Raw genomic sequence first — 16,236 nt, 5'->3', positions numbered from 1 at the left:
AAGTACCCCTGTCCAAAATGCAGAATGACAAGCCTTTGCATCTTCTCTTAACTTGATAGAAAGAGTGGGGAAATGATTGGAGGGGAGGGGGAGAGAGAGGAGGGAACACATATGCCCTGACATCTAAAGCTTGGATTAATTAGGTTGTTCAATGGGGTTTGACAATATCTGAAGCGGCACAAATTTCCTTGAAAGAGGTAAAGAGGGAACAGGGGAATTGTTCTCACCCATGTGTCAGACTCACTACACTGCCCAGGAAGCATAGGTTCTCTGATCATGCCCTGTATGTTAGGAGGTGATCATTAGTGAAACCAGCTAGGTAGTGCACTAGCTCACGTGCACCAAAAGGTCTGTGATTAATCAAATGTCCCTGTGGACATAGTATGTGATTTGTCTTTCCATGGCCACAAGTCCAGTGCTTGTAATCCTGTCACATGCCAACCTCCCATGGACATGGTGTGTCAGAGGTCATAAACAGCTAGGGCTAGCCCATTAAACTGGAATTTGCAAAGCAAGCTTTAAAAGTGACACACCCAGGATCTATTGTGTCACAAGTGAGAGATTTAAAACCATAAACCTCCGGTCTTAAAGAGTACATCGTGACATTTTAAGGAAAGTTAGAAAGACACAATTGGATATTAAAAGATGCAGGCATAGATTGGTAGTGAAGATAGTAATCTAAAACGTTGTGCTTCAAGCTTGCTTTTCAGGTTTCCAAAGTCCCTAACCCTAACTCTTCCCCCCCAAAAAGCAGTTTTGTTAAAAAAAAAATCTTACTCTGGTCATATGTATAACCTAACCCTATATAGGCCACAGGCTTCCTACTGAAGCTCTTGATCTGTCAAAAAATACTAAGTGCAACTGCTGGCTATCAAAAGTTGTCCATCTGTAGCAAAGGCCAATCTAAACAAGGATGAATGGAGGAGCAAAGGTTCTGAAGAATTAACTGAAACACAACTTGCATAACCTCCCATTTCACCTACTTAAACAACAACAAAAATTGCAATTTTCAAGGCCTGTTCTTCAAGAATGAGCTTCAGTGAGAATGAATGTTAATGGGAGATGCAAAACCTAACCAGGGAAGAATGACATTATAGGACATGTGGTGTCTTTCATGCTGAACTTGACATATCAAGAATAATCAGGCACTAGTTCTCCATGGATCCGCACTCTCTCCACTTTCCAAAGTCATTGCCAATGAAAAGGAAGAGGTAACAAACATTGATAGAAGCAGCTGAAGGAACGTCTAGATTAATTTTGTTTCCCTTTTCAACTGAGAGTGAAAGAAAATAAGGACATCACAAGCTAGTACTCATCTGGTACAATAATCAAGGATGTAATTTTGCCTTGAGGTTTCTAATATGAATTAGGGCAGATGGTTGCTAGCAGGTTGCCTTGCACAGTGAGCTAAGCAGCAGATGGAGGCCATCCATGAGCTGGTTATTGGACCTTCTGAACAGAGTCCCATTAAATGGGGTGGATTCATGGCCATCAGAAACAGCACTGGGAACACTGGCAGCGTATGGCAAGTGACGCCTTGACTTCTCTTCACAGAGCCCTTTCAGAAAAACAAAAATAGGTTGCCCACTCTGAATTCTGACAATCCAATAAACTTTCTGGATTATAGAGAGGTATGAAAAGACAGGGACATCTTTTCCAGAGAGAAAAGCTGACAAAAAGTGGGAGAAGGTACATTATAGGCATCCCATTAGCATTCAATGCTGAGACAACTTAGAGACAGAGAAGTACTATTTAAACTATAAATAAACTATTTATTTTAGTTTGTAGATATAATAGCATCCTTTGTTCTCTCTGCTTTTGCAGATTAACACAAGTACCTCTTGTTACAGAATGGCAGCCCTTGACCATTTCTTGGTTTGAATTGGAAGCCGCTGGAGTCCCTTTCTCCATCTGGTACCCTCTAGTTGTTATTGGTTTGAATTGGAAGCCGCTGGAGTCCCTTTCTCCATCTGGTACCCTCTAGTTGTTATTGGGATGCCAAACTCCTGCTTTCACAGCCATTCCTAGCTGTGGTGGTTATGTATTCAGAGAATTCTACAGTAGTTCGGATACCTGGAGGGCAACTCCAAATCAAGGATTACCAAAAAAAAAAAAAAAATCCTGCTACTTTTATCACATTATTTATTCCTGCTTGTGACATTGCTACAAAAGAAACAACAGGGAGGTACCAAAAGTAGCTGTTATGCCAAGAACACAAACTGTGGTTTCCATTTTTAAAAAAATCTTTATCTCAAGTACATTTGGGAGGTGTGCCTTGATTGGAAGCAAAAAAAGCAAATTCTGCATTAAAAAAAAATTACTCAATAATGCAGGGATAGGAAAATCTCAAAATCAGTGTTTCTTATTGAAAATGATGGGAATGCTTGGAGAAAATAGGCTCATTTCTTTGGCAAATTGATCCTTTTTCTGATGTTTTAAGCAAGTGGGTCAGGAGACTCACATCTGAATGCTGTTCTTTCTTTTTCCTCCATTGACTGAAGGTTATTGAAACTCAATCTACAGCAATAAACCATGATGTTGTGGCTCTAATTCCTTGGTGGAGAATGACTCTTCTCAACCAAAAAGGCTGCTGTTCATGGCCATAGTATGACTTCTTCTTAGAAACAGTGAACACACTTGGTATCACATTCCCATCAAAACCCATGTAATATATCCTTGCATTGCCCTGCTGCTATCCTTGTTGACTTAGGCTCTCCTTTCACCAGCTCTAGGTAAACAGGATAAGAGGAAGAAGGAATTGGAAAAAGTGAGAAGGTAAGATCTCAAAATGTTGGTCATTGAGTTCACAGTTTCCTGGTGATTAGGAATTGATTAAAAATGTTTGTTATGGTGCCTCTTTGGGGTGATGTGTGACATCTTTTCACATAAGGGCAGAAAGGTCACAGGAAGCAAAATGTGGGGCACCGCCCAGACTGGCAGCAATCACTTGTCTTACACAATGTGTAGTTTTCTGTTTTCAGTGAAAGGATAAACCTAACAAGCCTGTACAAGGAATCTTTACTCTTAGTTTACAGAAGGCAGCAGTACCTAATGATCAAACAAACAAAAGCAAACAACCATTACCACCACCACCAGCACTCAACTAGACTAAATTAGGTGAAAGTTTTCCTCTCAAAGGAAGGAAATGACAAAAGGTACTTAGACTGTTGGTGGCACTTCCATATTGTAGCTGAGAGAAGGAAAAAAAAAGATGTGCAGGTATTCGCCCAAGAGCTTTATGCTACATTTTAAAGTTCCTGGTAGATCATATACAATATTTGAGCCAAATACAGTTGATGTTTAATATGCATATGATTTAGAAGGTGATCCTTTCTCACAAAGCACTTTTGTATGTTTAAAAAGCAGGAAATATATGTATGTACACATCCTTGAAAACTGCAATGTGGTAGAGGTGTATTTGATGAATATTTCTTTTTTAAAAAATAATAGCAAGAGTAGCAACTGACACATGGGAGACCACTTTCACCCAGGATGAATGAGAGGGAAGCAAAAAATACAGATAGCAGGTGGGTTTTCGCAAAGAGTTCAAGAACAGCTAAGATTGCTAAAGCTATTGCTATTTCTTTGTGCCGATAGCTGTACTAGGGCCACAAAAATCTAATTCAATTTTAGCTTGTGATGTGCTTGCTTGTGGAAATTGGTCCCTTCTAGACAGAGATCTGGAATCTAATAGAAATTATTGAATCTGATTCCCATTGGAGTCTGATGGAACAAGTCATTAGGCAGATAAGTATACCAAGTAAGGTGCATCAAGTTAAAGACGAGCATCCTGAAGGAAGGGTAGAATATAACTATTGGTGCAAATAAGGGTAATAGTTTTTGCTCTTCCTCCAAAATTTCAGGGCTGTGGTGTGGCTATATACAAGCCAGAAGGCTCCTAAAGAACATATTGGAATAGATATTCGGTAAAACAATAGTTTTACAAGCAGTTGGTTTTTTTGGCAGTAACCTTGTTGCTGCAGAAACATTTGAACAGAGCCTGAGGCAAACTAGAAAGCGATCAAATAGATGAGTGAGAAGAATGCCTTAATACAGAGGGAGTAAGAAAGAATGCCAGCAGAGTAAAGGTTGGCTATTTGACTTCCTTCGAATATTCAATTTATTCCCTGTTCTGAACAATTTGTAAATGACAGATCTACCCATTTCCCTTCATAATATGCAACTTGATTCCCCTAGAAAGGTGCCTCCTGTGCATGCCAGAGAAGATGGATGTGCAAAATAGATGGTCGCAGCCTGCTCTTGCATTTGCAATGACCATGTGTTAATGACCTTTTCCTGGCAAGAATCCCTGCTTCACAATCATTGACGGTGTTCAACATGTTCCTTTGTGCTGCTTTAATCATTGATGCAGTTTAAGCAACACTTGCCTACATCCCTATTGACTTCAGTCTGAACACAGAATGGATGTTGATGAAACACACCTTGATATTCACTTTGGGAAACAGGGAAATCGTTTCCTCCTCTTGCTTGTATGAAAGAGGTACAAGCACAATCTGTTCAGAGACCCAGAACATAAAAGAGAGCCAAATCTGCCATGATCTCAGCCAAGAACTCAACTGGAAAAGGATGGTGTTCAGGATGGGGGGAAGGGAGTGGCACAGAATTGAAGGCAATCAGAATCAATATAATCAAGGATGTGGTTTAGCTGTCTAACAGACACCTTGTCTGCTGCTGCACTATTTTTAAGTTCTTTGAGCCATTTTTCATGATGAAGCACTGGATCTTATGTCTTCTCAGGTGTGTAAGTTAAAAGGCTAAGCTGCATCAGCTAGCATTTATGACCGTTCTCAAAATGACTATTCAGTGCAGTACAACAGCAGCGTGCATTAGTAAAAAAGGAGCATTGATACACAGTCTAGGTACACTTACTCAGAGTAAGGCCCCTCAGGGAGCAATGAGGCTGACTTCTAATAACTTTATTACCCAGAAATCGGATCTGATGGATCCAGGTATGATTGGCATTTTTGCATAAAGGGTGGGCCCATTTGAAATGCAACACTCAAAACCAAAAACAAAGCAGTATTAGTAGGGGGAAAAAAGAGGTAACATGGCATCAATCAGAATTATTTCAATTAAGGCAATTGTATACTATATTCCAGCACGCCCAGTGATTCTCTCAAGAGATGCCTTGCATTAAAGGCATCTTTCAGCATATGCCAACCTCTCTGGTAATTCACTGGAAAAATGGGGAAAAAATGGAAAAATGGGAAATAAAAGATCATGATTTTGCTTCAGTTCATGGAAGATGTAACTTCTCCACCAACCTCAGGGGTGCTCTGTCCACTACACTCCAATGAATGCTACAAGAAGAGACAAGAAGACCAGCAAGCAACCAAGGGAAATCCTCAGTGCTGCTTAGCTATGATAGTTTTTCTTTCCCTTCTCCTTGTAGATGCTCTCAAGTACTCCCAAACTAAAACTGGACAGTTAATCTCCATGGTATTCCTTGGGTGTTGCACAAGGACAAGACAAAGATGGTAGGTAAAGATACAAACAGAGGGTGATCTCTCTTGCTTTCTCTTGCTCACACATATGCACGCACACATACACACATAGACATAAACACAAAACCCTTCAAGAATCTATGCAGGTGCCACTCAGATATTACTGCTGAAGAGAAACCATAATCTGTCCTTTTTTGCTTAGGCAATGGCAGATCATGGATGCTGCATGACCCAGAAAAGTAGGGGTAACCCCAAGTCACTGTAGACCAATTTTGTCAACTTTTAATGATGCATCTTCCTGAATGACTCTGGGTGGCTTATAATGATTGGATTAAAACAATCATTGTAAACAACCATCCTGGGATGAACTAATCAGATGTATTAAATCATTATTGATGCTTAGTGGAACCACATATACAAGTAATACAGAGCCTGATGGAAGAGGAAGAGGAAGGTTTTAAATTCCTTTCTGAATGCCAGCCTATTGGGGACATACTTTTCCAAAGGATTGGCAATGCAATTATTGATTAATAAAAATAATTGGGATAATGGTGTCCTGCAAATATGCAGGCTGCATGCCATAAAGAGCTTCATAGAAGACCACCAGCACTTTGAATTGCATCTGGAAGTCTACTGATAACCAGTACAGCTCATGGAGGTTAGAGTGTTACAAATACATACTGAAATATATTACTCATGCCACTTCATTCTGGGCCAATTGTAGCTTCAGATTTTCAACAAATGAACCCAATATGGATTTTATAGAAAATTAGAGACATTTCAACCAGTGGCCTATCTAGAATTTATACTATATCCAAGTCTTGAGAATGCTTTTCATTTTACCCAGCCTTCTATCCACCATAACATTATCTATACCCAGTTCAACATCTTGCTGAATCTATTATATTTCCTGTTACCATCATCTTCAAATCAAGTGTGGGTGAAATCTGGAGCCTTTGTTTTAAAACATATACAAATTAATACTGAGCTTCAGGTATCCTATCTTTATATGTGCCTTAGTTTAAAGTAAAGCTGTCAAAGATAGACCTTGGGTATCTGTGTTCAAAGTCACTAAGGCTTCCATTCTGTAGGACCATAGTATCCTTCCCTCAGTGTGACTGTGGGGTCCTGTGTCAAGCTGTAGATCACATCATGACTGGCTGTAAGCTGAAGGGCATATACTGGTCCGATATCTTTTAAAATATAAATGATAGTGCACTTTAATAGTAAGATGGCTTAGATATTGGTATTTGAACATAGATCTTTTAAACATATATTTATTGTGTTCTATTCATCTAGATGAATTGTATATATACTGCATCACCATATAGCTAGTCCATGTATGATATGCCATGCATGACTCAATAAATAAATAAACTTCAGGACCAGAAAGTTATGAAAAATAAGATTGTTCTATTGTTTCTCATTGGGTGAAATAATGCTTTTTCTCTAAGGACAGATATTCTACAAAGAATCAGCTTGCTTTTAAAATGCTGTGTTATACCATTTATTATGCTATTGTGATGATTAGAGTTTAAGAAGAGAATGTTGTATCATCTGATATCTTTGGAGTGCAGAGGTAACAAGAAGCATAGATGGCCTCAAATACAATTTCACCACTGATATTCCTAAGCCTGGGTAAGAAAGGAGAAAGCGTAGGCATCAGGCTAGCAACCCAACTCTAACAACAATAACAACAGCACTACTGAAGCAATTAATGCAATTCAATGAGACACTTAAAAGCCGTTTGACAATACCCTGTGATGGTGCTTGATGAAAGCTGAAAAAAAAACCCAGTGTCGGATACAGAGCTCAATTCCAAAACCATCAAAAGAATACAGAGTGCACAGATACTACACTTGTATGGAAAATTAACACAATTGCTTGATGATTTTATACTTATCATGTATTTGTACATCCTGAGCATAAAGATAAGATAAAAAAAGAAGTGACAAGATAGTTAGTGATAGCAAGACCATTCAGTTTTCTGGAATGGATAATCTACATGTGCATTGTGTTGGTCTTTGGTGTTGCACAAGGGGGCAAAAAGGGGGTTTATTGGATGTAAGCCAGTGGATGATCATAGCAAGATTTCAATCAAGGCTTGCAGAAACAACCATCATCCCATCTTAGGTATCAACTGAGGATGCACATGAAGCTGAGAAGGACATACTCTATGAACAACTACAAGATACTTTCAGTGATATACCCAATCATAACATTATGCACAAATAGGCAACAATAACCAAGGATGAGAACAAATGATTGACCTGCATCGAACAGCAGCACAAAGATGCAACCCTGGAGAGCTCTTGCTGGATTTTGTAACATCAATATTTTTTATCTACTCTATAGATAAAAAATATTCACACAAACACACATTAAAACATTAAACACATTAAAACTAGTATCTAAACTTCTGGACCTTGGACTTTCTAATTCAATCTGATTTTGGATTATGGACTTCCTGTCTGGCCACTCACAAGGGGTCAGATTAGGTAATCATACCTCTTCAGCCCTTATTCTTAACATTGGTGCACCATAGGGTTGCGTGTTGAGTCCCTTACTCTATACTCTTTAAGTGTATGACTGCATTCCCACTCATGCTAGTAATACTATTGCTAAATTTGCAGATGGTACAACAGTAGTATGACTCATCTCCAGGGGGGATGAGTCTGCCTAGTGAAATGAGGTGGACGGGTTGCTTTCATGATGTGGAGACAATAACTTGGTCCTCAACAGCAATAAGACCAAGGAACTTGTAGTAGACTATAGAAGGAACAGATCAGACATCCAATCCTTGCTTATCAATGAAGACGAAGTGGAGCAAGTGGCCAGTTTTAAGGTTCTGGGTGTTACCCTAAAAGAGCACCTGATCTGGGATGCTCACATTGCAGCCCTGGTCAAAAGGGCCCAGCAAAAATTATACTACCTGAGACATCTCAGAAAACAACAACTGAATGAAAAACTGCTGATGACCTTCTACTGCTGCACCATAGAGAGCATTTTAACATACTGCACCTCTGTACAGTGGCAGATAGGAAAGCACTCCAGAGGTTTAATGTCATTGCCCAGAAGATCATTGGTTGCCCTCTCCCCTCTTTGGAAGAGCTTTACAGCTCCCGCTGCCTTAAGAAAGTTCAAAACATTCTCAAAGATCCATCTCATCCTGGGAACCCTTTTTTTTTGAATTACTACCATCTGGCAGATGGTACAGAATAATAAAAACAAGGACAAATAGACTGAAAAACAGCTTCTATTCCAGGCAGTAGCTCTTTTGAATTCTGCTGTATAGTGCAGTGTTGGTGTGGTGTCAGGGGGTGGGGGTTCGGTTCAATGTGTGAAGGGTGAAGGATATGTGTCTGTGTTTATTTTCATGGTCATGATGTGCGCTGAAGATGGTTTTTGCTTTCGTCGTATGAGGTGCAATGACAATAAAGTAAAGTAAAGTAAAAAAAAAAAACCATGGTTGTTATCCAATTCAGCCTTTAATAATGAAATCAATGGCTATGCAACAGCAAATGATGGCAATCAGCACTCCTAGATGGCAGAGCATATCACAGAGCAATAGGATGAGCATCCCCTTAATCATATCATTTAGACCCTACCAAAAGAAGAGGCAAGACCAGCATACAACTTCCCCCCTCTGCTGTTGAAAAGCTAAAAATCATGTAATTGCTAAATAGTACAAACTCAAATCTAAAAACTAGTTTTGGCAATTGCAACATGAAATTGAAATTGAAGATTAGTGAAGATGGTTGAAATAAACATTGTCTGAGTGAAGAAGAAACAATTGGAAAAAGGAGAGCAATATAGGAAGAATGCTGCCTACAAGACAGAATCTGGCAGCTGATTGATGAAGACAAAATCACAAAGCTACAAAAGGACCCAAATTACTAAGTGACAAAACAAAAATCTATGGAAAAATACTGATCATTGGACTGTAAAGTCAAAGAAATTGCCAGGCTGACAAGGACACAAAGGAATCAAAGCACAATAAGTAGCAACAAAAATGATACCAAGGTGCTATACTGCCTTGTTCAGAAATTAACAGGAGCAAGAAGTAATACAAATCTTCCTACTAAGGACAAGGGCGGGAAATTATTACTTAATGAAACAAGGAACCTGTTGGGCAGAGTAAAATTTGGTTAAGCAGTGAACAAATAATGATTAAACAAGTTGATAATTGTCAAGGAAGTACATGGACACCAAGGCATTCAGGATGTGCAGAATTTTATCTTCTTAGGAAGTATCACCAATAATTAAAGCATTGAGGCAGCTGTTAACTGCAGCTTTGAAAAAGCACAGCAATATTCCAATGATTGGTCTTCGTCAATCAAGACTGCAACAAAAGTTCAACCGTCCACAGCTACACAGCTTTCTTCATGATGATGTTTTTTACCAAAAGAATGGTTTAAAAAATACAACATTTACTTGCCTGGTCCTTTTGAGTCTCTAATTAGTAAATAGACTGAGATCAGAGGAGCTATCATTTTGTTTTACAAAAACAAGCAAGGTAATCATAGTTTGGAAAGTAATTTTTAAAGAATTGTATGATTTTAATGAAACATGTGAATCTATACATACTTGTTTTGAGTTAAGCAATGATCATGGTGTCAGCTCTGGAAGCCATATTAGCAACAGCAGCTTCCACGCTACTACATTCCTGAGCCTGGGAAATTGGGAGGGGTCGGAGTTCATAGGGTGTGTGTAATTAGACATAATAGCATTCTTCTTTTCAGTCAAGGTCATGTCATCCTGCATCTGGTTGAGGAGTGGTTAAAGAATTGTCTCCTGTTGGGACAGATGTTGTTTGGGCCATTTGATGGACTGATGGGTGCAGGGGATGGGTCTTTGAATTTCAATTACTGAGGGAAAACCCAGAACTCTCAGATTCGGGTTTTCCCAGATGTGCCAGTATGACAACTCTAATAAAATGGAACTTTGAAAAAATGCCTGTCTTGGAGTTTTGGTGTTGGAGTTTATTTTTCTGGAATGCTGACAAATTCATTTAAAATGGCACACAAAGGGGATCAGCTCCCCCTGTCTCAAAGCAAGGCATTCATAGAAAGCAAACTCATGGACCTGGTTTGCTTGGCTTTAGCCTAGACTTGGATACAGTTACGTGTAATGTATATAAGCTTCATTAGTATTTGCATCAAGGTGGTAGTTATTCTTTCCGTCATTATACCTTCTGTTATTGTAGTAGATATTATGGAAAATGCAATGAATGTGGCATAAAAATATATACAATGGGAGAAAAGTGGGAATTGTACCAGCTGCTGAATTAATGGCAGAATGTGGGATACTTGGTACTCTCTGAGCTTGGTGGTTTTCTTGCAAACATTTCATTACAAACTAGGTAACACACTCAGATGTTGATGATCTTACCTAGTTTGGTAATGAAACATCTGCAAGAAAACCACCAAGTTCAGTGAAGGCTAAAGACCCCACAGTTCAATCCCAAGCTACAAATATCCTCTTCTATTGGTAATGGCACAAAGTACTATGGTACATCATATGCTATTGTGTGTTTATTAATGTGTAATAAATAACAGTAACGTGGTAGGGAAGTCTACACATCTGGAAAAGGAAGAGGATATAACAGGATTTTTGGCACAAGCAGATGGGGTTGATTTAGGTGAATGTTATGATTTCAATTCTGTTAAAACTAGAAAACCCAACTCCAATTTGATAGGTCTTCATTGTCTAAGTAAAGTCACAGAGGTTCCATACTTAGCTGCAGCTTAATCTTTTTGTCCTTACAGAACAATCCAATAAAATATTGACCCTATCAATAGAAGTGCCAATCCAGTGTTACAAGTTGCAGGACAGTACTAAGCTATTGTGGTAGCTATTTTGTACTATAGTCACAAGTAAAGATGTTATTAAACAGGGTGGGAGGGTGAGTGTCTTCTCCCATAGATACTATTCATTTTGGTTGTTTTCTCCTCCCCCCTCCTTTTTTCCCCTTCTTCTTCCCAGGGCTGGTGTGAAATATAAGAAAGATGGAAGAAGAACTTCAAAACAACAGAAGGCCCAGGATAGAAATTTTCTCTTCCAAGCAGGCATTTGCTAGCTAGAGGAGAAAAAGCAAGAATTCAATTCTTTTTTCATTCTGTTTTGCTTCAGTCTTCTCCATTTCATTCCAGGCCCTCCCTTGGTATTTAGGGTTTTTTATGTTATAATAAATTAATCTACAGAAACTATTCAAAGTTTTTATTGTTTCTCCAAGAACGCAAAGTTTCCTCTCTTCCCCAAGGTCCCTGTGATGTTCGCTGATGAAATTTATCTTATTTTGTCTGCAAAACCTGGGCTCTAATGAAGCTCTTGCACGTTCTTTTTCTGGTGCTTTATGACTTTCTCAATTTGGTACCACATTAGTTAGGGAGGCTGGAGTCCAGCTCATCAGCTATCTAGCCAAGTAATAAATCTACTAGGGGAGTGTGAAAACCTGCTTCAATTAACCTGATGAGCAGTTTGGGGAGCAACAAGCTGGTAATTTTCAGTATTGACATCATGACGATGCCAGTCCTAAGATGTGAGATACATTTTTATGCAATTTCTTCTCAAGAGGTATGCAATGTACGAGCATATATTTGATGAATCTCTCAAACGCTAAGCGCAAGTCAACTTGTGTGGGTAATTTACTTTATTTTACTAATTTACACTGCAATTTCCCTTATACCAGACAAGAGTTTCTCGTTATGAATCTCTACATTGAGGCTTGCCTTAGCTCTAGAGTGAGAAAATAGGCCTCTCGTCCCAGATAAAGCCAGTTTTGTAAATCTCGCCTGCACGTCAAATGGGCAGAGTTGCTAGAAATTGGAGGTCTCCTTTTTTCTTTGTGGTGTTCCGTGCCTTCAGAGAATAGAGGATTCTTTGAAATAGCATGGAAATTGAAGCAGACGCTAGAGGAAAAAATCTGAATTTGAGAATGACTCCCACTCCTGCTTCCCATAAAAGCCTTTGTTACACTCAAGAGTACTCTGTAAACTGAAGGATCCAGGTAGATATGCAGTACTATATTATGTGTGATGCCGATGAAGAAAAGGAAGATCCAAACTATACAACTATTTTCTTGATTAGTAGCCATCTGGTTTGGTATAAGATGGGTGGCTATATAACGCTATATAAATTATACATATATGCATGTGTATATGGTGAGAGGGAAGTGTTGCAAAAAGACAAATGCATTAAGTTTACTTACAAAGTAACATTTGGGGGCATCTTGTCCAATTAGTTTCCTTTTACCCATGGTCAAGATAAATCTTATTTATTTATTTATTTTTATTTATTTGTCTGCAAGTTGACTCCTATGCTCTAACATTTGGAGGATCACACTCATAACCTTGGATGTGAATAGTCAGTTCTACTTTAGAGAATTGCCGTTTTATAATAGAGATTATTTACTACATTGTGCGCTGAAATGGCACAGTCTAGCTTGATGACCTCCATTGCACTGAGAGCACAAATCCAATCTTAGAGGTCCTAGTTTCTCTTGAGCTCAATGATCCTAGTTTGGCTGAACCACAAAGAAGTAAATTCTATTTAGCTCAATGGGACTAACTCTCACGACTTCATCCTACAGGCATCAGGCAGCTTCCGTATATAGTTATGAAAATAGTCTGTACCTTCTACAAAATGTTATTCTGGTTGTTTAATGCTGGATGAATGCTAACTCTATAATAATAAAGACTATTAATTAAGGCAACCAGTAGGTATTAAAAATCTATGTAGCTTACTTCATCAGTTAAGCATCCTGCTGTCTATCACATGCCACAATGACAGTGTGCCAACAGCCTATGAACTACACTGAACATAAAGTAGCTTTTGCTTATAATGCTTCTCTGGATGTAGAATTCACAGAAAGGAGAATTATCGATGTGAAAAATAAATGGAACAAGAAGTTATTTTCATATACAGGTAATCCTCGACTTATGACTATGATTGAGCCTATATTTTTCTGTTGCAAAGCCAGATTTTTTGTTGAGTAGTTTTGCCCCATTTTATGACCCTTCTTGCAACAGCTGTAAAGTGAATCACTGCAATTGTTTAGTAACATAGTTGTGAAATGAATCTGGGTCCCCCATTGACTTTGCTTGTCAGAAGGTCGCAAAAGGTGATCACATGACCCTAGGACACTGCAACCATCAGAAATATGAGCTAGCCTGAATTTTGATCACATGACCATGGGGATGCTACTACAGTTGTAAATGGTCATTAGTCATTTTTACAGAACCATTGGAACTTCAAATGGACACTAAATGAATGATTGTTAAGTCAATATCTATCTGTGCATTGATTATGAGTACCCATTCCATAAACCCGGGAATGATTTCTTATCCTGAAACTGCAAAATGTTAAAGTAAAATTGAAAGTTAAAATTAGAGCTTGGATTTCCTTTTTATGTTTTTCACCTCTCTTTTTATCATTGAATTTGCAAATATCCCCTGAAGAAAGTCTAGAAGCATATTTTTAGAGACAAGGGAAGTAAGGAATAAAAGCCATCAGCTGCAAGAAACTGCTCCTTGAAAAGATAAGAGCCTTATCTGTCTCTCAGTGCACATGAATTCTACCACTGATTTAAAAATAACAATAACAATAACAATAACAACAACAACAACAACAATAATAATAATAATAATAATAATAATAATAATAATAATAATAATAATAATAATAATGGAAGAATGAGGAGTTCTTCTCTCTGTATCATTATTTAAATTTTAAGCCCAGCAGTTGTGTGGCTCAAAGGTGATATATTGTGGCATTATGGGAGAAAAGTATAGGTCAGTAGCAAAGCATGTGCCTTTCATGCAGACGGCTCAAATTTCAATCCCTGCATTTCATGGGTAGTTTGGAAAGATTACTGTTACAAATGATGGACAATTCAACTATTTACTCCCCATAGAAAAGAGTAAAGTGAATGGATTAACTCAGAAGAATGGTCAGTTGAGTTTTCTATTGGTGCTTTCTAGCCCCTAACAAAAGGAAATGCCTCTTTTCCCCATTCGAAAAGAGGCTGGGGCAGTTGTTATTTAATCTTCTTTATCAAGAAAATAAAATATTTTCAGAAAGAATAGAACTATGGTTCCCAGGCCTTTCCTTCATACAGAAGGAAGAAAAGAGTGAATGCTCCCTTCTTCTTTCAACACTGAAAGAATCTTTCTTCTGTGCTAAAGGAAAATCTGGACAATTTTCCTCTTCCTCTTTCTGAGTAGAAGTACTATAAGTACATATTGACAGCCCACCTTCTTCCCTGGTGGGATTCCTTGTGAGAACACTCCAGTGTTTGTCTGGATTTCACTTGCTCAATGTTGTCTTCATTGATCTTTTTTTCAGGCAGAATTGGAAGATGTCAGAAACTGAATCTAACATCTGTTGAATGTCTCTGAGCTACACTCAAGTTCCTAACCAATCTTCATCAAGAGACCCCATCAAAAAGAGTTGGGCATATAGATAATCTTCAAGTTCTGACAGTAATCGCAATATCACATGACTTTATTGCATGGCAATGGCATACCAGGCATTCCCCATTGCTGTTATAGAATGAATTTCATTGATCATTAGCTAAGGATCCATCTCCACTCCAAACATTTCTAAGTTTGGTCCTTCCCAGCCATGAGCCTCAGTTCTTCTAGGGTAAGTATCTGTCTCCTTTTCAACTCCTACCTACTGTCTATTTCACCCATCTCTGACCTTTTGGCCATCCTGCATCCTGCCTGAGCCACAGCACAAGTTCCCCTGTGGTCATAAATGGAAATGGGCTGCCAAGTGCCTGAATTTTGATCATGTGACCACAGGGCCACTGCAATGGCCATAATTTCAGGGACTGGCTGTAAATCCCTTCATCTGGTGCTGCTATAACTTCACTTACTGAATGAATTATTCTTAATATTATTTGTTTTGTGTGGGGAGGAGGGAATTGGGTCAAATTTGCTGTTTTTTGCTTCCAGGAAGAATAGTGAATATGTAGTATGTTTCTTCAATTGGACTGGAATTCATCTAGTTTATGCCTATTAAATTCTCTAGCAAATGGAATGGTTCCTCTTCTTTTTCTGCAGAAGAAAAAATACAAAAATATCTCTCATCTTCAATTGGATGAACTTTCCTGAAAGGGTCAAAATCCTCTATCTGTTTGGAAAGGAAAAGGATTATAATGGTAAAATGAATGCCACTAAGGGGCCAGGCTTTTAATCTTTCCCTGAGGTTTGAAGAAGTTATTATACTCAGGTGAAAAGATTAATGCTTCTATTATTTAATGTATTTCACAATTTGCTAGGCTCTACAGCTCGTGGCATCTAAGAATATCCAAGTTCTGAAGAAATGAAGGGAAGTTGTTACTACCTTGTCTCAGATAGAACTTTGAGAAGTGCCAGCATCTTGAGAAGACCAAGAGGTTAACAAAATGTCTTGGAAATAGGCAATGTCAAACCATCTCCATATTCACATATTAATAAGGTGATTTTTTCCATTGTCTTTCTCCAGGATTTTTAAAAACTTTCTAGTCGTCTCTGAAACCATGGGATTTGCCAGTAGTTTTGTATGCAGTTGCTAATAAGGTCTGGCCCTGGCTTAGCTCTTTTTGAGTTCTGCCAAGCTCAGCTAGATGCCATCACCTTCCATAATTATCTGTAGCTCTCACTATCTCATTTAAAAGTTCATCTGTATTGTAAGATGTTGTGTCATGAGTATGAGCACCTTTTCTCTCTCTCTTTTTTTTTTTTTTTTTTTTTGTGCCTTCAAGTTAGTTTTGACTCCTGGCAAT

The sequence above is a fragment of the Pseudonaja textilis genome, chromosome 2 (genome assembly GCF_049901715.1).
Source record: "Pseudonaja textilis isolate UNSWEBS1 chromosome 2, rPseTex1.2, whole genome shotgun sequence".
NCBI lineage: Eukaryota > Metazoa > Chordata > Lepidosauria > Squamata > Elapidae > Pseudonaja > Pseudonaja textilis.
Note: the sequence above shows the minus strand (reverse complement) of the source record.